A 22,463-nucleotide genomic window follows, 5' to 3' on the forward strand; every position below is an offset into this window, starting at 1 on the left:
ACGTGGCCTTGAAATCATTGGGATAGATGCATGCTGATGGTGCCTGCATTAGAATGTGACAATGTTCTGCAGATTAAATGGCAAGAATGCAAAATGTGTAACCGAAAAATCAAGTTCGCAAAATCCAGACTCTTATACAATGGGTTTATCCAGTATGTACTGTCATCCAATATGTCTGTCCAAAGTACATGTTCCCTCAATTTAGGGAAGAAACTCTTTTCGATTATTTCTAAGACTTTTTTCCTACAGTTGAATATGCATATGTAATGTGCATATATCAGAGCCCAAATTCAGACATATGGAGATTATGGCAGCATATTTTTGTATGCAAGATAGATATATATATATATCAATGTATATATATATGTATGTAATATACACAACAATATGAATGCCTCTGACATATGCTCAAGGTTTGGATGTATGGTAATAATTTCTTACTATTATATGGTGTTTTATACCCCATTTTGGAAGAGCTTACTTGCCGTAAATAAAAGGTACTCCTATTACCCACCTTACTGGTAGACACTTGATTGACCTAGGAAGGATGGGAGACAAACTTGGCATTGCTGGATTCATTTGTGTCACCTGCCGACCACAACAGATGCCAGCGGTGAGCATTAGTCCACTAAGCCATTTTATTTGATATATGCGTAACATGCAGACACAATTCGCAACATGAATAATACATTTATCAGACAACTGATACATATTAGAGGACTGCATATTGTTTATAGGCTAACGGTTGTGCAGGTGTTGCATATACCCGAAATCTGAGGAATATACTGAACATATATTGAAAGCTGTAAACAGGGTATATACTATAAACTGTACAGATTTGTATAAATCTGCGGCATGCATACTGTTTTGTACAGAAGACCTTACTGCTACGGGTGGGCGGAACTCACAATGTTTTATTCAGAGTAATTCCGCTGAGTTACTTGAAAACTCTGCAAGATTCTGTGGGATCCGCAAATGAGTGGAAATCGATACATCGTGCTGCTCACACTGATTATTAGCACATAGAGCTTGCTCTAAAAATCAGTGCAAATGGTACCGAGTGGTCTGTCAGACGGCACTGGTGTTACAATTTGCTTTTGCTGCTGCTTGAGTAGATTTTCTGGACCCTGTGGAGCCAATAGGACTTCATCCCCCAACCAAAAGTGCACCTGGAGGCATATTTGCCGAGTGGTGGAAACAGGGGGCGTGGCCTCTGAAGTCCTCTCAGCAATCACGCACTGTGGGACTTACTGGAGATAACAGGAGGGCTTGTTGGCCCCTAGGGACCCTCTGGAGCCAAGGAGACTTCACTCTCCAACTAGAAGTGCACCAGGAGGTGCTTTTGCAGAGTGGTGGAGAAAGGGGGCATGGCCTCCGTAATCCTCTCAGCAATCACACTCTTACTGGAGGTGACAGGAGGTCTTGCTGGTCCCCAAGGACCCTCTGGAGCCAAGGGGACTTCATCCCCCAACTAGAAGGGGTGGGGCCTCAGGTGACTTGATGGCATTTTTATTTTTTTTAATTCATTGGGGGAGGGAGGCTGTGTAGCCTGCCCTCCCTGGGCCAATTGTGGCCCCGGGCACCTCATCCCCCAGGGCCAGGCCAATTTTGAATAGTAGAGGGGTGCTGTGCGGCCCCCCTCCCTGGACTGCTTTTGGCCCTGTGGTGCCCATTCCCGGGGGCCCGGGCTCTTATTCTCATCTTTTTTTTTAAATATTGCTTTGACACAGAAGGAGCTGCTAACATGCAGCTCTATCTCGGTCAAAGCAACTGTGCTATGCTTTGAGCAAGCGAGAGAAAAATGCTCTCGCTTGCTCAAAGCAGAGCACAGTTTGCTATGGCTTGGCAGGAGCGGTAAAGCGGGGGGCACTCCGGCACATAGCAGCAGCTGGCCATGTGGGTTGGCTCCAGGAGGGGGGGCCGTGCTTCCCCCTTTCAATATTTAAAATCAGAAATGGCCCCAGGGAGGTGGTGGTGCCCGGGGCATGGGGGGGTCTCTGAACCCCCAACACATATTCATTTTGGTCCTTGGGAGGTGGTGGTCACTGGGGCACAGGGGGGTAAAGGAGGTCCCCCGATTTATATTTCATTTATGGCCCCAGGGAGGTGGTGGTCCCAGGTGCCTGGGGGGGTCCAGGAGACCCCCTGCATAAAAATGAGTGAGCCCCGGGGAAGTGGTGGTCCCTGTAGCATAATAATCCCTGCGGGGGGCTTATGCACCCCCTCTCCTTTATTTGGGACATGCCCCGGGGACTTGGCCCACCAATGGCCTATAATTAACAAAGCGGGGGAGACAGAGCTTTGTTTTTAAAAATAAATTTCAGCAGGATTTGCAGATCCAGCAAAACTCCTACCAAAAATATAAAAAGATCATTATTTTTTGGTCCTTTCGGTTCCCTCTGGTGTATTCTGTTCAGCAGTTTGGGCGGCAGCCTTGTTGAAAGTTCCTATGTTTTTGAACCCCCCCCTTTATTCTCGGCCGTCCCTTGACGGGTCACCCGTAAACGTTCAAGACAGCAGCTGATGTGAGCATCGAACTAGTTTGGAAAATTTCCCAAGGATTCGTCAAACACAGAAACAAGAAGTTTTGGCAAATGAAAAAAGGCTCTTCCCAAAGCACAGACTACTTAAACTACGGGAGCCTTGAAGTAACAATTAAAGCAGGGAATCACAGGACTCTATATCCAGAAATTGTAAAACAATTGAATAAGGAGGATCAAAACAGGCAACACTGCCTCACTAAGTCAAATACCCAACAAAAGAAACAGCTGGCCAGCTGGACCATTCGCACTGTTTTGAACAGAAAGCTGTTATAACATATGGCGTATAATTGCTCATCACTCTGGACAGTTATATGCTCTGTATGATAATAGTAGTAGAGTAAATGGAACAGACATTTTGCATATAAGTAAAAAGGCAGGTGATGCAGAATGAGTGCCAGGTAGAACAGTTGCCTAGTGCACACCTTTCTCTCTTGATGAGAGAGAATTCGCTACTAAAATGTATTTACAGTTCACATGTGGAGATTGCATTTTTGTATGTTGGTTTCTGTTACTTCTGTAACGTCCTGTGGTAGTGGTGGTAGCATCGACTCATGACTAAGCATGTTCGTCCCTTGGCTGTGTCGATTGAGAAAGACGATTTGCACAAACAAACATCAGGGTCATCATTACAATAGGTGAGATATTGCAGCCAATCCTGGGCATTGGGGCAGGGGCTCTTCCCTAACACATGGCTATGCATCTCTTTGTCAAAAATACTTGCCAAGTGCTGTCTGTTTGTCCTGTATAGAACTCAGTAAGGCCATCAACAGATTAATTATTGACTCCCCATAATAGACAGTGACTGAAATATAAAAGTCTAATAATCAGCCACCTTGGAAAAACCACAGCCAGGTTGTAAAATCCTGCCTCAGGTGCATTGCAGCTCTCTCAGTGCGTGCCAAACCCCTTTCCATCAGCCCCTTTGGGATGTAATAGACCCTGTGCAGGAATTTGTAATGCATAAGGTGGTGACTTTCATTTAAAGATACTTCCTCACTATGAGCATGTTAGATATTGGGTTACTGGGTGAATAAGCTGTGAGCTCTGGTCAAGCGGCAACCATTATCCTTGTTCTGTAACCTGTGCTCAATTCCCTGGGAGCTTGGCACAGAGCACTCAGTCTTGATTTTGAGGCAATGTGTAAAGGTATCTTGTGCAACACTTCAAACAGTAAACAGTGAAAACACCACACAAAAATGTCCCACATCAGGTTAGAAAAATAGAGCTTAATTAATTAAATAAAGCAAGACAAAAAAAAGAAAATCCAATAGAATGGGAGATACTGAATTTCAAAGGTTTCAGTGAAAATAGTGCTAACAAGCACAAATCGCCAACTGAGGACATCTGGTTGCTCTGGACCGGGACAAAGTCTGGCAGGGGTATGGCTTTCTCTGCAGATTTATATGGCACAAACTCAACCGGAAGGTACTGGAGCACTTTACACGAGCACCAGGTACGTTACACAAGGACACAGTCATTTGTTTGGTAGGCATGGGGAGATTAAGTGACTTGCCCAGAATTACAGGATGCTGAGCCGACACGGAGTCTCGAACCTGGTTCCCTACCTCTAAAGTCGGGAGCTCTGGTCGTAGGGCAAAGTGCGAGCCGAGTCATGAAGCATTCGGCATATAATGATGCATCACACGTCTTGTAAAAACACGATAAGGCGCCGTCCTCCGGACAGTGCTTTTGCCCTTTAAAAGGTGCAGTATGGCGGGTAAAGTGTACTGGTTGAATGCGGTACTCACGTGTAATGCCTACATCTTCAAACCAATAGAAATTCTAATCTAGTGCCCATATTTCTATAATCGTTACAACAAACAAATGATGGACGGAATGCTGACAATGCATACATTCTCCCCCAGTCAAGAGATCTGGGTTAAATCCATCGTTCTTTTGCCCACTATACCACCCCAGTTTAGACATGGCCATATGCAAATCAGTCTTGACCCTGTGCCTCATGGGAACAGTCCAGCCCGAACTGCCAAGCCATGTCTTCCCTGGACCGGAATCAAGCATCCTAGGACCGGTTTCTGGCTATCAGCCGTCATCAGCCAGGATAGCTTGACTCCAGTGGCGTAGTGAGCACGGGTCCCACGTCTGGGAATACCCATCCCACTTAGGGCGAAAAGCGTTACAACAAACAAATGATGGACGGAATGCTGACAATGCATACATTCTCCCCCAGTCAAGAGATCTGGGTTAAATCCATCGTTCTTTTGCCCACTATACCACCCCAGTTTAGACATGGCCATATGCAAATCAGTCTTGACCCTGTGCCTCATGGGAACAGTCCAGCCCGAACTGCCAAGCCATGTCTTCCCTGGACCGGAATCAAGCATCCTAGGACCGGTTTCTGGCTATCAGCCGTCATCAGCCAGGATAGCTTGACTCCAGTGGCGTAGTGAGCACGGGTCCCACGTCTGGGAATACCCATCCCACTTAGGGCGAAAAGCGTTACAACAAACAAATGATGGACGGAATGCTGACAATGCATACATTCTCCCCCAGTCAAGAGATCTGGGTTAAATCCATCGTTCTTTTGCCCACTATACCACCCCAGTTTAGACATGGCCATATGCAAATCAGTCTTGACCCTGTGGGTAGGGTATGCCCAGACGTGGGTCCCTTGCTCTCCATGCCACTGGAATCAAGCTATCCTGGCTGAAGAGGGGTGAAACCCTGAAACTGGTCCTAGGATGCTTGTTACCAGTCCAGGGAGGACCTGGCTTGGCAGTTCGGGCTGGACTGTTCCCATGAGGCACAGGGTCAAGACTGATTTGCATATGGCTGGGTTCAAACTGGAACGGCATGGTGAGCAAAAAAATGATGGATTTAGGCCCAGATCTATGTACTGGGGTGAATGTATGACATTGTTCTGCATTCTGTCCATCAATTGTTGTTTTTGCATTTGTCACCCCGAGTGGGTAGGGTATGCCCAGACGTGGGTCCCTTGCTCTCCATGCCACTGGAATCAAGCTATCCTGGCTGAAGAGGGGTGAAACCCTGAAACTGGTCCTAGGATGCTTGTTACCAGTCCAGGGAGGACCTGGCTTGGCAGTTCGGGCTGGACTGTTCCCATGAGGCACAGGGTCAAGACTGATTTGCATATGGCTGGGTTCAAACTGGAACGGCATGGTGAGCAAAAAAATGATGGATTTAGGCCCAGATCTATGTACTGGGGTGAATGTATGACATTGTTCTGCATTCTGTCCATCAATTGTTGTTTTTGCATTTGTCACCCCGAGTGGGTAGGGTATGCCCAGACGTGGCTCCCTTGCTCTCCATGCCACTGGAATCAAGCTATCCTGGCTGAAGAGGGGTGAAACCCTGAAACTGGTCCTAGGATGCTTGTTACCAGTCCAGGGAGGACCTGGCTTGGCAGTTCGGGCTGGACTGTTCCCATGAGGCACAGGGTCAAGACTGATTTGCATATGGCTGGGTTCAAACTGGAACGGCATGGTGAGCAAAAAAATGATGGATTTAGGCCCAGATCTATGTACTGGGGTGAATGTATGACATTGTTCTGCATTCTGTCCATCAATTGTTGTTTTTGCATTTGTCACCCCGAGTGGGAAGGGTATGCCCAGACGTGGGTCCCTTGCTCTCCATGCCACTGGAATCAAGCTATCCTGGCTGAAGAGGGGTGAAACCCTGAAACTGGTCCTAGGATGCTTGTTACCAGTCCAGGGAGGACCTGGCTTGGCAGTTCGGGCTGGACTGTTCCCATGAGGCACAGGGTCAAGACTGATTTGCATATGGCTGGGTTCAAACTGGAACGGCATGGTGAGCAAAAAAATGATGGATTTAGGCCCAGATCTATGTACTGGGGTGAACGTATGACATTGTTCTGCATTCTGTCCATCAATTGTTGTTTTTGCATTTGTCACCCCGAGTGGGAAGGGTATGCCCAGACGTGGGTCCCTTGCTCTCCATGCCACTGGAATCAAGCTATCCTGGCTGAAGAGGGGTGAAACCCTGAAACTGGTCCTAGGATGCTTGTTACCAGTCCAGGGAGGACCTGGCTTGGCAGTTCGGGCTGGACTGTTCCCATGAGGCACAGGGTCAAGACTGATTTGCATATGGCTGGGTTCAAACTGGAACGGCATGGTGAGCAAAAAAATGATGGATTTAGGCCCAGATCTATGTACTGGGGTGAATGTATGACATTGTTCTGCATTCTGTCCATCAATTGTTGTTTTTGCATTTGTCACCCCGAGTGGGAAGGGTATGCCCAGACGTGGGTCCCTTGCTCTCCATGCCACTGGAATCAAGCTATCCTGGCTGAAGAGGGGTGAAACCCTGAAACTGGTCCTAGGATGCTTGTTACCAGTCCAGGGAGGACCTGGCTTGGCAGTTCGGGCTGGACTGTTCCCATGAGGCACAGGGTCAAGACTGATTTGCATATGGCTGGGTTCAAACTGGAACGGCATGGTGAGCAAAAAAATGATGGATTTAGGCCCAGATCTATGTACTGGGGTGAATGTATGACATTGTTCTGCATTCTGTCCATCAATTGTTGTTTTTGCATTTGTCACCCCGAGTGGGAAGGGTATGCCCAGACGTGGGTCCCTTGCTCTCCATGCCACTGGAATCAAGCTATCCTGGCTGAAGAGGGGTGAAACCCTGAAACTGGTCCTAGGATGCTTGTTACCAGTCCAGGGAGGACCTGGCTTGGCAGTTCGGGCTGGACTGTTCCCATGAGGCACAGGGTCAAGACTGATTTGCATATGGCTGGGTTCAAACTGGAACGGCATGGTGAGCAAAAAAATGATGGATTTAGGCCCAGATCTATGTACTGGGGTGAATGTATGACATTGTTCTGCATTCTGTCCATCAATTGTTGTTTTTGCATTTGTCACCCCGAGTGGGAAGGGTATGCCCAGACGTGGGTCCCTTGCTCTCCATGCCACTGGAATCAAGCTATCCTGGCTGAAGAGGGGTGAAACCCTGAAACTGGTCCTAGGATGCTTGTTACCAGTCCAGGGAGGACCTGGCTTGGCAGTTCGGGCTGGACTGTTCCCATGAGGCACAGGGTCAAGACTGATTTGCATATGGCTGGGTTCAAACTGGAACGGCATGGTGAGCAAAAAAATGATGGATTTAGGCCCAGATCTATGTACTGGGGTGAATGTATGACATTGTTCTGCATTCTGTCCATCAATTGTTGTTTTTGCATTTGTCACCCCGAGTGGGTAGGGTATGCCCAGACGTGGGTCCCTTGCTCTCCATGCCACTGGAATCAAGCTATCCTGGCTGAAGAGGGGTGAAACCCTGAAACTGGTCCTAGGATGCTTGTTACCAGTCCAGGGAGGACCTGGCTTGGCAGTTCGGGCTGGACTGTTCCCATGAGGCACAGGGTCAAGACTGATTTGCATATGGCTGGGTTCAAACTGGAACGGCATGGTGAGCAAAAAAATGATGGATTTAGGCCCAGATCTATGTACTGGGGTGAATGTATGACATTGTTCTGCATTCTGTCCATCAATTGTTGTTTTTGCATTTGTCACCCCGAGTGGGTAGGGTATGCCCAGACGTGGGTCCCTTGCTCTCCATGCCACTGGAATCAAGCTATCCTGGCTGAAGAGGGGTGAAACCCTGAAACTGGTCCTAGGATGCTTGTTACCAGTCCAGGGAGGACCTGGCTTGGCAGTTCGGGCTGGACTGTTCCCATGAGGCACAGGGTCAAGACTGATTTGCATATGGCTGGGTTCAAACTGGAACGGCATGGTGAGCAAAAAAATGATGGATTTAGGCCCAGATCTATGTACTGGGGTGAATGTATGACATTGTTCTGCATTCTGTCCATCAATTGTTGTTTTTGCATTTGTCACCCCGAGTGGGTAGGGTATGCCCAGACGTGGGTCCCTTGCTCTCCATGCCACTGGAATCAAGCTATCCTGGCTGAAGAGGGGTGAAACCCTGAAACTGGTCCTAGGATGCTTGTTACCAGTCCAGGGAGGACCTGGCTTGGCAGTTCGGGCTGGACTGTTCCCATGAGGCACAGGCTCAAGACTGATTTGCATATGGCTGGGTTCAAACTGGAACGGCATGGTGAGCAAAAAAATGATGGATTTAGGCCCAGATCTATGTACTGGGGTGAATGTATGACATTGTTCTGCATTCTGTCCATCAATTGTTGTTTTTGCATTTGTCACCCCGAGTGGGAAGGGTATGCCCAGACGTGGGTCCCTTGCTCTCCATGCCACTGGAATCAAGCTATCCTGGCTGAAGAGGGGTGAAACCCTGAAACTGGTCCTAGGATGCTTGTTACCAGTCCAGGGAGGACCTGGCTTGGCAGTTCGGGCTGGACTGTTCCCATGAGGCACAGGGTCAAGACTGATTTGCATATGGCTGGGTTCAAACTGGAACGGCATGGTGAGCAAAAAAATGATGGATTTAGGCCCAGATCTATGTACTGGGGTGAACGTATGACATTGTTCTGCATTCTGTCCATCAATTGTTGTTTTTGCATTTGTCACCCCGAGTGGGAAGGGTATGCCCAGACGTGGGTCCCTTGCTCTCCATGCCACTGGAATCAAGCTATCCTGGCTGAAGAGGGGTGAAACCCTGAAACTGGTCCTAGGATGCTTGTTACCAGTCCAGGGAGGACCTGGCTTGGCAGTTCGGGCTGGACTGTTCCCATGAGGCACAGGGTCAAGACTGATTTGCATATGGCTGGGTTCAAACTGGAACGGCATGGTGAGCAAAAAAATGATGGATTTAGGCCCAGATCTATGTACTGGGGTGAATGTATGACATTGTTCTGCATTCTGTCCATCAATTGTTGTTTTTGCATTTGTCACCCCGAGTGGGAAGGGTATGCCCAGACGTGGGTCCCTTGCTCTCCATGCCACTGGAATCAAGCTATCCTGGCTGAAGAGGGGTGAAACCCTGAAACTGGTCCTAGGATGCTTGTTACCAGTCCAGGGAGGACCTGGCTTGGCAGTTCGGGCTGGACTGTTCCCATGAGGCACAGGGTCAAGACTGATTTGCATATGGCTGGGTTCAAACTGGAACGGCATGGTGAGCAAAAAAATGATGGATTTAGGCCCAGATCTATGTACTGGGGTGAATGTATGACATTGTTCTGCATTCTGTCCATCAATTGTTGTTTTTGCATTTGTCACCCCGAGTGGGAAGGGTATGCCCAGACGTGGGTCCCTTGCTCTCCATGCCACTGGAATCAAGCTATCCTGGCTGAAGAGGGGTGAAACCCTGAAACTGGTCCTAGGATGCTTGTTACCAGTCCAGGGAGGACCTGGCTTGGCAGTTCGGGCTGGACTGTTCCCATGAGGCACAGGGTCAAGACTGATTTGCATATGGCTGGGTTCAAACTGGAACGGCATGGTGAGCAAAACAATGATGGATTTAGGCCCAGATCTATGTACTGGGGTGAATGTATGACATTGTTCTGCATTCTGTCCATCAATTGTTGTTTTTGCATTTGTCACCCCGAGTGGGAAGGGTATGCCCAGACGTGGGTCCCTTGCTCTCCATGCCACTGGAATCAAGCTATCCTGGCTGAAGAGGGGTGAAACCCTGAAACTGGTCCTAGGATGCTTGTTACCAGTCCAGGGAGGACCTGGCTTGGCAGTTCGGGCTGGACTGTTCCCATGAGGCACAGGGTCAAGACTGATTTGCATATGGCTGGGTTCAAACTGGAACGGCATTGTGAGCAAAAAAATGATGGATTTAGGCCCAGATCTATGTACTGGGGTGAATGTATGACATTGTTCTGCATTCTGTCCATCAATTGTTGTTTTTGCATTTGTCACCCCGAGTGGGAAGGGTATGCCCAGACGTGGGTCCCTTGCTCTCCATGCCACTGGAATCAAGCTATCCTGGCTGAAGAGGGGTGAAACCCTGAAACTGGTCCTAGGATGCTTGTTACCAGTCCAGGGAGGACCTGGCTTGGCAGTTCGGGCTGGACTGTTCCCATGAGGCACAGGGTCAAGACTGATTTGCATATGGCTGGGTTCAAACTGGAACGGCATGGTGAGCAAAAAAATGATGGATTTAGGCCCAGATCTATGTACTGGGGTGAATGTATGACATTGTTCTGCATTCTGTCCATCAATTGTTGTTTTTGCATTTGTCACCCCGAGTGGGAAGGGTATGCCCAGACGTGGGTCCCTTGCTCTCCATGCCACTGGAATCAAGCTATCCTGGCTGAAGAGGGGTGAAACCCTGAAACTGGTCCTAGGATGCTTGTTACCAGTCCAGGGAGGACCTGGCTTGGCAGTTCGGGCTGGACTGTTCCCATGAGGCACAGGGTCAAGACTGATTTGCATATGGCTGGGTTCAAACTGGAACGGCATGGTGAGCAAAAAAATGATGGATTTAGGCCCAGATCTATGTACTGGGGTGAATGTATGACATTGTTCTGCATTCTGTCCATCAATTGTTGTTTTTGCATATTTCTATAATTGCAGAGACAAATAGAAAACGAAATACCTTTTTACAAAAATCTGTAAACTGAATGAAAATTAATTTACATTTAAAATATAAAAAACATACACTATGAACGATATTTTTAAAACAATCAATAATTCTTGTATATTCATTTGCTGTATAACAAAACTAACAATACATGCAGATACAGCGTACAAAGCTCATTCACCACGCTCCTTCAGTCATACACAACAGGTTCATGTTTCAGAATGTGCATAAAAATTACATTGCACAGAATAAATCGGGGATTTTGTGTCTGGTAGGACTTTCATTGTCTCTGTAGGTAGACATGATGAGGAAAGGCTTCAGACACATTCATTCCTTTTTCATTCAAAAATATGCTGCAGTCTTCAACCCTGTACTGCGGCTGCCCGAAAATCAATGGAAACATGCCGTGATTTAGTTTGCCGCATGAATAAGGCGGCTCAACTCCCAAGAGACTCTGTTAGTAAAGAGGAACTATGTTTGGCAGAGCTTTAAGTGGTATGAAAAAACTGGGGGCCTCTCAAAGGGGCGTGACCAGGCCCACTTAAAGCCCTGATGTAAGGAAAACATTGTTTATATCACATACTTGCGTTATATATTCAGGCTGAAGATGTCACAGGCCGCCACGGTGAGGCACCTTTGTTTCGCTAGATGAGCACCAGACATTGCCTGGCCTAAGTTCTTTATCCGGAATACTCACTGATAGCCCCGGCTGTGTGTGCATAGGCAAAGCATAGCTGGCAGGGCGTTAGAAAAAAAGAACCTTGGCAAAGCCAAAAGAGCTAATACATTAACATAAAGCGTGGTGTCCCTGTAGCAAGCGCCGCTCTGATCTTTGAAGTAAAAAAAAAAAGCATTTGCAATGCAAAAGGTCTCACATTTGCGAGGGTTTCAGCTATGGGCATTGTAAATGACAATGCCTTTTATTTATGTGTTGGTTTTTAAAACAGATAAATTAAAGGCTTAGTCATTTACAATGCCAATAGCTTAAACTCTCGCAAATGCGAGACCTATTGCATTGCAAATGCTTGTTTTCTGATGCAGTAACCCAGAGACATCCATCCTTTCTCTAGGCTCAGAGAATGGTCTTTCCTGTTATTGAATCCAATTCAGTGGGCAGCCTTAAAGAGAAAGAAAACAGTAATATGTTTTTCAGGTTTGAAAGACAAGGGAAAGGAATGAGAGTGAAGTCGAATGTAGAAAGGCAGGAAAGAAAGGAAGAAGGAAGGAAGAAAGAAAGAAAGAAAGGAAGGAAGGGAAGGAGGGAGGGAGGGAGGAAGGAAGGTAGGCAGTTAGTCAGGCAGACTCGTGAGAAATAAATAAATGGGGGAAAGCCCGTCCGAGAGCTGGTGTGTCACCGGCTGATAACCACAGGAAATAAATACATCACCTCCGATTGGGAGGACCTCTGACTTATTGGAGATGAGACCCTATAAATAAATGCTGAAGAGGGGCAGTGTGGGTCATGTGTGTGCTGGAGCCGTGCCCGGAAAGGAGGCGCTGGGTGGGCTGGTGCGCGAGCCGCAGCGGTGCCTGGGAGGTACGGGGAGGGCAGGAGCCGTGCCTTCGCAGGGAGTGCAGTACCTGGGGCAGGCAGGGAGTGTGCGGCGCAGATCAGGGCTGGAAGGCAGCGCTGATGTCAGGGGCTGGGTCGGGCACAGCCACCTGTAGGAGGAGGGAGCAGGCACTGCCTCTGGCCAATTGCGTGCTGTCTCTGATAAAAAGAAGCACGCAAAGGCCAATTGCGTGGGCCAAAAGGAAAAGCACACGCACGAGCGTGTGCGATTCCTAGGTCCGTTTTCAAACTCCGTACAAGAGGTCCCTCGCTGCGCGAGCAGTGCTGTGCACTGCAACGCTTGGCGCGAGACCTAAAAATTAGGAGTTTTTCACTACCATGACATGTAAAATTCAAAAGTACATGTCCAACTTTTTAAATACACTGCATCCTGCCCTTGGAGTTGTCTAGGGCCCACGACTCAAGCTCTGCAATAACAGGACTGAGACATTTTTAGAGGGCTAACTAAGTGGGTGGCAGAATCAGTGCTGCAGACCCACTAGCACCATTTAATATAAAGACCCTGGGCACGTGTAGAACACTTTACTAAGGACTTATAAGTAACTTAATTATGCCAATTGAGTATAAACCGATGTTGCCATGTTGTTAGAAAAAACTACAAACACTTTAGCACTAGTTAGCAAAAGTTAGAGGGAAACCATGCCAAGGATGGCAGGTCAAACACGTGCCCTCCACAGCCGAAAGCAGGGACCCCACCACTGGGAGTTCGCTGCCCTAGGTTGTAAGAAAAAGGAGAGGTGTATCAGTCCTGTTGTGGCCTACCGTAAAGTCCTTTTCCTGTAGGGAGATAGACCACCTCAACAGTTTGGGATTCTCACCCCTCATCTGCATTAACAATCTGAGGGGTCTGTGGTGTGGCTGAAACCGGAAGTGAGCACCAAACAGATTCTTCAGTGACCAGGCCACAGGAAAGGCTTCCCTCTCTATTGCACTCTACCTCTGTTCCGGGCGAAGTAACCTCCTACTTATAAAGGCTACAGGTTGATCCAGGCCTTCTTCATTTAGCTTTGAGAGCACAGCCCCTGTGCTATGCTCTGAGGCATCTGTCTGCACAATTAATTTCAGGGAGAAGTCAGGGAGAGTGCTGTGAACATGGCCTCCTTCAGGGTGTCAAAAGCTTTCTCGCACGCCTCTGTCCAGATCAACTGATGTGGTTGCTTCTTGGAAGTCAGCTCTGTCAAGGGTGCAACAGCGGTGCCATGCCCCTTGACAAATCTCCTGTAGGTGCTGGTGAAGCCTCAGTCAATCAATCAGGGGCTTTTAAAGCATGCTACTGAGCCGTCAAGGCACGGGGAGAGGATTGCAGCTCCGGGTCAGCCGAAAAGCCCGGTCTTGAGGTTCTTCCTGAAGGTGTGCAGGGTAGAGGAACGTCTTATGTTGACTGGGAACTTGTTCCAGGCCTGGGCCGCGACGTAGGAGAAGGTTCTTCCACCTACTCTGGTTCTGCAGATGCGCAGAGCCTCTGCTAGGGCGAGGTCTGCGGAGCGGTGTTTTGTTTTTGGGTATGTGGAAAGAGACTCTTTTGTTGAGGTATTTGGGTGCGATGTTGTGGAGGGATTTGTAGGTTTGTGTAAGTAGCTTGAAGGGTTCTCTCTTCTCGATGGGGAGCCAGTAGAATTCTTGCCAGTGTTGGGTCATGTGCTCATGTCGTGGGGTGCCAAGGACAAGTCTGGCTGCAGTGTTCTGGATGGTTTGGAGTTTGCTGTAGTTCAGTCTGCTGGTTGAGTGGGTGGGTGACGGTCTTTCTGGCTTTGGAGGGGATCCACTTGAAGGTCTTGCGGAGGACGAAGAGGGAATTGAAGCGGGTGTAGGAGAAGGTATTGATCTGGTGAGTCATGGCGAAGGAGGAGTCTAGAATGATGCCGAGGTTCCGGGTGTGGTCCGTTGGGGTGGGTGGGTTTCTGAGGACGGAGGGCCACCAGGTGTTGTTCCAAGCAGTTTCGGAGGGTCCAAGGATGAAGACCTTTATCTTCTCTGAGTTGAGCTTTAGGCAGCTGTTGCTCATCCAGGCTGCAACATCTTTCAGTCCTTCCTGGAAGCTGGGTCTGGTGTCTTCAGGGTTCTTCTTGAGGGAGAGGATGAGCTGGGTGTCATCGGTGCAGGATGCTATGCTGAGCCCATACTGTCTGACGATAGCGACAAGGGGGGCCATGTAGATGTTGAAGAGCATGGGGCTGAGCAATGATCCTTGGGGTACTTTGCAGTTGATCTCTGTGGGTTCAGAGAGGAAGGGTGGGAGTCTGATCCTTTGGCTTCTGCTGGCGAGAAAGGACCGGATCCAGTCGAGGACGTCCCACTCCCACCTCATGGGATCTGACAAGCCCATTTTTATACCTTTTAGGGTCCTGTTGAACCGCTCAACAAGCCCATTGGTTCGAGGGTGGTAAGGAGTGGAGAACTTGTAGGTTACGCCACACTTCTACCATATGAGCTTCATGTACCCTGACATGAAGTTGATACCACAATCTGATACCAACTCCTTGGGGAAGCCCACATTGGTAAAGATCCCCACCAGCGTCCTGGGCACTGTGGGTGCAGTCACTGTTCTAAGAGGGATAGCCTCGGGGTACCGGGTTGCATGGTCCACCAAGACCCGGATTAAACTGTTGCCCATGGCTGTCTTGGGTTCCAGAGGCCCAATGATGTCAATGTCCACCCTTTCAAAGGTGTTGCCAATAACAGGAAAATGTTGCAGGGGAGCCTTGCAGTTCCCTTCTGACTTACCACTGGCCTGGCAGGCAGAAAAGGACCTGCAGAATGCATCTGAGGCCTTCCTCATTTGAGGCCAGTACAAGTGTGTGAAAAGCTGCCAGGCATACATCATGAGCCAGCTCCAGGGGGAACAACCTTTACAACGCAACTTTTACAACGCAGGACATTACAACGCAAGTCTTTACATCGACTTGCACTAGATGGCGTGCTAACATTAAAAATAGTGTAGTTTACTATCCCAACACCTTCCCTACTGTTACGTGGACTGGAGTTGGAATAGTAAATTACACTTTTTTAATGTTAGCACGCCATCTAGTGTAAGTCGATGTAAATACTTGCGTTGTAATGTCCTGCGCTGTCAATGCACTTGCGTTGTAAAACTTTCGTTGTAACAGCATGCGTTGTAACAGCATGCGTTGTAACGTCATACATCCAGCTCCAGTAGGAAGGCCCTGTAGCACTGGGGACCACCAACACATGGGTTGCACTAGAATCAGGAACCTATACATGAGACCATTCTCTCAATAAATCAGGTGATCACCAGAGGTGTCGCCAGCTGCCTGGGTCTCGTCCTGCTTCCATAGGCCCACAAGAGTAGGTCAATCTCTCTGCGCCTTGCAGAGGTCCTCACTAGTGGGACCCCCCTTCCTGCTGCTAGTTGGCCAGCTCAGGTAGGTTTCCCAGTTTGGCAACACATTCCCTTGTAGGCAACCACTTCAGGGCCAGTGTTCTCCTGGACCGTGAGAGATTCAGGAGTGGATTTCCCATGACCCTTGCCCTTCTTCTTCTTGGTAGGTACCTGGTTCATTTTTTCAGTTCCTCCAGACTACTCTTTTAGGTTGCATGGACCATTTGGTCAGGCACACCCAGTCAGGCAACCCTAATATCTACAAGTGGGACCTGAGCTCCACCTCCTTCCAAGTGGAATGCTCCAGGTCATTGCCAAGCAGACAATCCACAGACATGGATGAACTCACAACCACCCTCAAGGAACACGGGACACCCCCTCCCACACAAAGGGAACCAAAGCCACTGGACAGAGATGCTCATGGTTGTCAGCTACAACAACCTGGTGGAATGCACTAGGGACTAGCTACTCTGAGGTCACCAGATGACAACTGATGATTGTCACGCTGGCAGAGTCTCTACCCTATGCCCATTCCTGGTGACCCTCTGCCTGTACTTCCTAGTATTACTGAGGTCAGAGAGCTTACTGTCAGTCAGGTGTTGGTACAGATCTGCAAAACAAAGACTGAAAATGTGCTCCTTTGCAATCAAATTGTACAACCCCTTATAATCTTTTCATTCACTGCCCTTCACCCATTCATCCAGTGCCTTGCAAAATGGAATCCACATAATCCACCCAGGTCTGTTGGGCCAGTTTCTGCCTGTCCCTGAACTTCTGTCTGCAATTCCATCATGGGTGATACCTCATTCTGTCCTTCTCCAGAGCCAGTAGAGTGTCCCTCCCATCGCTAGGGATATGCCTCCACAGACTAGCCCCACAATTTTCCTCAGGGATCTTCTGCTTCTGTTAGGCAATCTCATAAGTCTTCAACCACTTAACAATATCATCTCCCACAACAAAGTCAGCCACCAGACCATTGGGACTATAGATGCCTTTGTCTCCAGAAGGCACTGAAGAAATGGTGCCACCGTCACTGCTGGACCCTGGCTGTTTGACCTTGATGTCCAGCCCTTTAAGGCTCCTCTCATGAGCCAAACCTTCCAAGGTAATTTATTCCTCCAGGGCCAGTTTCCCTTGCTCTGCCTCCATGGCCAGCCTCTTTTCCTCCCTTTTGAGATTAGTCATTTCCAGTCTGTACTCCCTCTCCAAGTTCATATCTGCCAGCTTCTCAGGGGACAGGTTGTAGGAGGGCACACTGGTCTCTTCACATGAAGGGAGCTCCAATCCTGGGAGTAGTTTACTGCCCCCCTCAACAGGTCACAGCCCAAGACCCTTCTGTGGTGACTGCTCTAATACTTCCTAATCCTCCTAGTTATCTGTTGTGACCGGCAATTGATGGGACTCTGCCCATGATCTCAAGACGTTTTGGAACGCCACCTTCTTGATGTTTCTTTTAGCTGGTGGCCCCCCTTCCTACCCTCCCACAGTGTAGCTCTCCAAGTTGACAATGCTCATACTCCATCTTTGAAGGTGAGGTCACTGTCATCAACTGCCAATACATGTAAGAATACATTTGGAAACAGCAAAAAGGCTAATAAGGGAGAATGTAAACTTGGGTTGGTCTTAGATATGGGTTGGTAGTATGAACCAAATCACTGTATGGTACTGCACAATCACAATTATTTGCCCCACAAATGATCCCAAATGTTAGAAATTGGGTTACAGGTTGAATGGAGTGTGAGCCCTGGTTAATCAGAAACCACAATCCTAGTCAGGGTAAGGCACAAAAAATTCCCAAATTTACCTCTGCTCAACACCCTAGTAGCTTGTCACAGTGCAGCCAGACTTAATTTAGAGGCAATGTGTAAAGTATTTGTGCAGCACTGTAAAGAGTTAAAACACAACACAAAAAGATCCCACACCAGGTTTAAAAAATATAGCTTAATTTGTATAAATAAAACAAGACCAAAGTAACATAAATTTAATTATAGAACCAGAGACATTGAATTTTAATTTTTTCAGTGAAATTAGCGCCAAAAAAGCACAACTGGGGATATCTGGTTACACCGGACCTGAACAAAGTCACAAGTTCAAGCCAACCTTGATGGAGCGTGGACTGGCTACAGGGACCCAATTACGCCCTCTAAACAGAGTTGCCTGGGTTGAGAAGGCCTGGACCTGCAACTTATGAACCCAGAGTGACTCCAAGGGCTAATTGGCTAGACTCCTAATTTGAAGCCTCAGCGGCATAATAGACTTCCAACAACCTTGAACCTGCACCTGGACTTTGCCATCTGTGAGCCTATCCTGCCAAGTGGTGCCACCCCAGTCCTGGACCCTTGGAAGTGGGCCTTAGGTGCTTGCCAGCAGAACAAAGGCATCATCAATCCCTGCTGTGCAGATGAGTCGTGGCACAAGACAGGGGTGTCCCTTGTCCCCTCTATTGTTTGCCCTGGCCATGGAGCCACTTGCGGCCAAGGCCAGAACGGGGCTGCGGTATCCTGGGCTGCGCGTTCATGACCAAACTCACTATATTGTGCTCTATACAGATGACCAACTCATGTTTTTAGCTAATACTGATGATGCACTCATTGGTGCAAAAATCCTACTCCAGGAACTAGGTGCTGTGGCTGGACTCAAAGTGAATTTGGCGAAGTCCTGCCTGTTCCCTACCGACGCAACTGATGGTGGCCCCCAGGATATCGTTGGGGTGTGATGGGAGTATCACTGTTTGACATACCTAGGGACATGAATATATCATACGCACACTGACTTCCTGGAGGGTAATGTGGGGAGAGCCATCAGAGGGCTGAAGAGCAACCTCGAGTTTTGGGGTACGCTGCCTCTTTCGGTGGCCAGGCATGTGGCCCTGCTCAAAATGGTGATTCTTCCCAGATTATTATATTATTTTAGAACCTCGCCTATCTGGATACCGGCGAAGATTTTTGCGCAACTTAACACAATGATCACGGGATTCCTCTGAGCAACTGGCAGACGGAGGGTGGCACTGAAGGTACTTTTGAGCCCGAAGTCAGAGGGTGGACTGGCGCTTCCTGACTTTGAGCCTTATTACTTGGTGGCTCAACTGCAGTGGCTTACCCAAGCGGCAGCATCAGAGTTTCAAGGTCTGGGTGAAGCTGGGGGAGGGGCAGACCTCCTGGCGGACACTATCCCAAATGATCTTGCAATTGCCACTACGACTTAACTCACTTTCGTGTGATTTGCGGACGCTCCGGCTATGTTGGAATAGGAGTCAGAAACGAGTGCAGAGCGAGCATCCCTATGCTCCTGAGATCCCATTGGTTATGTGTGTTGCTTTACCGCATGATGGCAACTGGAATGCGCTGACCATTTGGAAGGAGAAGGGACTGACTATAATGGGGTATTTATATGAGGCCAATGCCTTTCTTCTCTTCACTGCATTGCAGGAGCGGTAGGATCTATCTCGCTGTGATTTTTAACTCCACTCTGCACTTTATTGCGGCCATTCAAAAACATTGGAAAGAGGGGTTGGTTGAACCACAGATATCGATGGGCTGCCAGTATATAGTATCAGCAGTAGGAACCTTTAAAGCAGTTACATGCCTTTACAGGCGCATGACCCAAGAGGCATCAGCTCCCTTAACTGTATTAAGACTAAAATGGGAGGAGGACCTGGGGGAAGCGATTGCTGAAAAAATCTGAGCTGAACTAGTTGAACGGGCGTGGAAGAGCACTAGAAATGCCCACATTCAACTAGTGCATTTTTATATCTTACATAGGGCATACCTCACCCTTAGCCAAAATCAATAAATATTTTGGTACTAGATCGGCAATGTGTCTGCGCTGTAACATGGAGGGAGCAGATTTTCGTGACATGATGTGGGGATACCCTCAGTTGGAGGCCTATTGGGAGGATGTAATCACATTACTGAATGAAATCACGGATAGAGACTTAGAACCGACTATAGGCCCCTGCCTGCTGCACTGGTTTCCTCATACATCTAAAAACAAGGTCACTAGTAAGTTTTTGGACTTGAGCCTTCTATTGGCTAAAAGAGACATCACTGCACATTGGAAATCAAAGAAGGGCCCAAATGTGAAAAGATGGAGGGCTGAGTTACTCAAATGGGTGGAATGTGAAGGTGTTGTCAGACTACAACTAGCTAAAAGTGCGAATAGCGAGAGGGTAAAGGAGGCAGCGAGGGCTTAGGAAACCTTGGTAGCACTTTTGAAAATCCCAGACACTGAACTGGATGGGGACCCCGAGGCTGATGCCCCCGATAATACGAACTGACCACTGCACACTCTGAGGCTTGATGCATATGGCCACTGCATTCACAAATTTCCCTGCATGCACATGAATGAATTTCCCTGACACTAAATATTGTTTACTACACTTGTGCTTACATGTAGTAAATCTAGATGTTGGTACAATCACTGTTAAGTGTGACACGCTGGGGGGAGGAATTAGTGGGAAGGATGAGAGGTTGATTAGCAATATCAAGTAATTGGGGGGATGTTAGTTTCTTTTTCCTTCAGGAAATTTGGGTGCTGTTGACTTATACGCTTAACGATTATTTGGTATCATATGATCCCTTGTTGGGAAAAGTGGAACAAGGCATACGTTTCTTATAAATATGTCATTTGTCAATCAGCACTGACATACTAATCCTTCATTACGTCCGCACATTACTGACTATGCATTTTGACACTGCTTGTATTGTTATATTTATTGAAAAACAACCGACGCATCTCCTTGGCTGAGCAGCACATCCCAGAGCGGAACTGTTGCATACCGCTGCTGTGTGCATTGGACCCGTCACAAAGGCCAGCGTCACATTCGGAGTCCTTGGAATCAAAGCATTACCCAATGGCGCCACACATTCCACAGCCCAGGTCCTCACATCTCTTGTTGATGGCAGCCTCGGTGACGACCCCAAACGCAGCATTGCAGGCTCACAGCTCTTATGAACTGATGCATCATAAGCAGCATGCCACCTCCCTGACGCTGGACTTTGCATTGCAAACCACATCGAAGGGATCCTCAATGATGTCTCAAATGGACCTCGCAATGCAGCCTTGCTGCATCTAAGAACATGCACATTGCTCTGGCTGAACGGCGCATCTTTGATGCGGTTCCATGCACGCTCCGTAACCAGGATTTAAGGTACTCTGTTCAGCAGGCCTAACTAGGTCCCTGTAGCTAGCCCTTGCGATCGTGATCCATCGTGATCAACCTGAATTTGTTACTTTGTCCCGGTCTGGAAAAAACAGATATCCCAATTTGGTGCTTTGTGCTTTTTGGGCTATTTTTCTCTAAAGAAACTTTAAAACTCAATATCTCCGGTTCTACTAATTGGATTGCTGTAGTTATCGTTTTGTTTTAGTTATTAAGTTATGCTCTATTTTTATTAATTGACGTGGGATCTTTTTGTGTGGTGTTTTCACAGCTTTACTGTTTGAAGTGTTGCACAGATTCTTTGCTCATTACCTTATGTTAAGCCTGACTGCTATGTTAAGCCTGATTGCTCTGTGCTAAGCTACCAGGGGGTTGAGCACAGGTTAATTTGGTGTTTGCTTGTGTGTTACCCTGACTAGGCTTGTGGATGCTGCTTGACAAGGGCTCACACCCCAGTCAACCAGTCACCCAGTTTCTAACAGTGAGGAGTTGGAGGTGCACGAGGAAATGTATATTTATCACACAAGTGATTCTAGAGGAAGGTATCGTTGGAGTTCTGAGGGTGCTTTGTTAAGTGCTCTATATTGGATGGAAACAATTCCACCCTTGCGGAATATATGTTATGTTATGTTATGTTATGTAATTTATAAAGCAGCTGGCTACTTCAAACTGAAGTGTCCCCATTCTAAGAATTCATTCTCAGGTACAAACCCATGCAGACGACGAAGACACACAGCCATTGCGGCTGTCTGAATATCCAGATTTTGAGTTTCTTGAGGAAAGCAAGTTCAGTCTTTTCCTGTCTAAGTTCCAGAGGCAGGATGTTCCACATCTTGGAGGTTTACAGGCTGAAAGAGCAGCCTCCCATGGATGCTTTATTTACAGTAGGGATTGTGGCTAATGAGGCTCCTGCATAACTAAGACTTCTGCAAGGTACATATGGTTTGACAAGAGGGTGCAGATACTGTGAACCTTTCCCATTCAGAATGTGGTGGCAGAATCACATAGCTTTAAAGGACATTCTCATATCAATAGGCAGCCAATGCAATTTGACAAATCCTGGAGCCATAGCTGACCGCCTCGGGATGTCAAACAGCTGCCGAACTGCCTCTTTCTGTACCTTCTGCAGTCTCACCTGTCTATATTGAGTGTCTCAAAGGTATAGCTCATAGCTGCAATCCATTCTGGACATTACCAAAGCCTGGACCACTGACTTTCTTGCGGCCACTGGAGTCCCAGGACCTTTTTCAGGGTCTTCAGAATTCCAAAACATTTCCCTGCTAGCCTGGTAATCTGACTCTCAAACAGGAGTCCAGCATCAAACTGGATGCCAAGGTTCTTAACTTTCAGCTCAGGGTCAGATAGTGGCACTAGTAAATCCAGCCACCAAGCAGAGGACCAGAT

Source organism: Triturus cristatus, chromosome 8 (assembly GCF_964204655.1).
Source record: "Triturus cristatus chromosome 8, aTriCri1.1, whole genome shotgun sequence".
Classification (NCBI taxonomy): Eukaryota; Metazoa; Chordata; class Amphibia; order Caudata; family Salamandridae; genus Triturus; species Triturus cristatus.